The sequence below is a fragment of the Pelophylax lessonae genome (assembly GCF_965119305.1).
Source record: "Pelophylax lessonae genome assembly, chromosome: 13".
Classification (NCBI taxonomy): Eukaryota; Metazoa; Chordata; class Amphibia; order Anura; family Ranidae; genus Pelophylax; species Pelophylax lessonae.
This window is the reverse complement of record NC_138780.1, coordinates 141,967,778-141,969,770: the sequence shown is the minus strand read 5'-3', so window position 1 is coordinate 141,969,770 and position 1,993 is coordinate 141,967,778.

The following is a 1,993-nucleotide window of genomic DNA, read 5'->3' as shown; positions in this document are numbered from 1 at the left end:
AGCGCAAACATCAACTTTTAAAAAAAAATACATTTTATTTGGGTACAGTGTTGCATGACCATGCAATTGCCAGTTAAAGTAACGCAGTGCCGTATCCCAAAAAATGGCCTGGTCATGAAGGGGGTAAAACCTTCCGGAGGTCAAGTGGTTAACATTGGGTGGCCTATAACAAACTCCAATAATTAACTTTGAATTCTGCACATCCATGTGCAACTCCACCCATAATGCTTCAGCCTCATCACACTCTCCATCAGCAAGGTCCTCTGTCACACTCACTTCTCACGTAGAGACAGACACCTCCACCTTTCAGTTTTACCCTGTCTCCCTGAAAGAGAGCATAGCCAGGAATAATAATAGCCCAGTCATGTGAAGAATTAAGCCAAGATTCAGCAATACCAATTACACCATAGTTCTCTTTGTGCACCAAAGCTGTAAACTCTCCTATTTTGCTTGGCAGAGTTCTGGCATTGGTGAACAAACATTAATTCATTATCACATTTTGCTCTTGTGTCTTGCATATCTTTTTTAGCAGTACAATTAGTACTTTATTTTAAAATTGTTGTTTGTAACATGGAAACCTTCCTATCACCTGCCATAACTCTCCCCCCATCTATCCCTATGCCACCCTCCATTAATGTCTGACCCCTAACTGACCTGTCTGGCCCAATGAAATCTAGTTAACCCTTGAAAGTTATCAGTCTGGTCCTTGGTTAAATCCCAAGACCAGGTATGGTAAATGTAATTCCCATTGTGGTAAATGTAATACCATTTTTAGGATACATACCATGTGTTTCCAAGTGTCTTTGGTCTGGTCACGTGTTGTCTTTTAGTCTCCTCTCTGGCAGTGGGCAGTCTCGATGCTGCAGAGAACAATGCTCAGGTAGTGTCATGAGCTCTTTCTCTGCAGCATTCTTCTGTCAGCCCAGGTTGGTGTGATGATGCACCCTGGGGGGGGCCTGAGTTTACAGGAGGTGGGTTGAATGCACTGGATGTCCTTCACCTTGGAAGAGTAGAGGTCAACAGCAGCAATAGGGGACATAGAGAGCAGTGCTGGAGAATGGAGAAGGTCAGTATTCCTGTCTGACTCACTTCCTTTTTTTTTTTTTTTTTTTAAGCAGGGGTGGGGAAATATTGGTTAAATGCATTTTAAGTGGCGTTAAAGCATTTTCATTATTACACGTTACATCTAACTGGAACTAAAGTTCACTTAACTGCAGTGCTACAACGTAAGTAAGCTCTGTCCTTGAATTTGTGCTGTTATTGTCTTCTGTGTTTAACTATTTTAACCATTTTGATTGGCCGGCGCAGGATGACTGACCCATGCAGAGTAAATTCAACCTGGAACCAAATCGCTTTGAGATTGTACACTGAGCTGCTTATACGTAGCTCCATTTACAAATTTTAGGAGATTTCTAGCAAGCAGGTAAAAGGCTTTTGTTGCAGAAGAGACATAAAGCCTTCCTGCCAGCAATTTTTTTTGTAAGCTTTAGGTTCCACTTAAAGTCAGCCAATTCACTTGAAAGGGCTGCCAATCCAGAATAGACAAAACCAGCACCTGCACCCCTTTTGTTTTCACAGTGCTCCACAATCAATGGTGCATTTCCTTAGTGTGTTAAGGCCATTGACAATGAATGTCACCTCAATGCACCATCGCATGTCACAACGCACATTACCACAAAGCACAGGTGTGAAGGGGCCCTTCTGAAAAGCACTTCATATTAGGACCCATTCAGATATTTTAAGCCCACTGCAATGTGTCAATGCAAATGCATTGCTTTTAGGCAGTCCATTATTTGTGTACATTATTAAGATACACTGCAATGGATAGGTCCAAGTGGGCCCTAAGGCATTAAACCCCCTGGCTGAAATTCATACCAGAGTGTTTCATCTGGCTGGGGAACTTTACAATCCAAGCACATAAAATGCATCCAGAAACTATTCAAAGTATTCACAGCGCTTCACTTTTTCCAAATTTTGTGTTATGTTACACCCT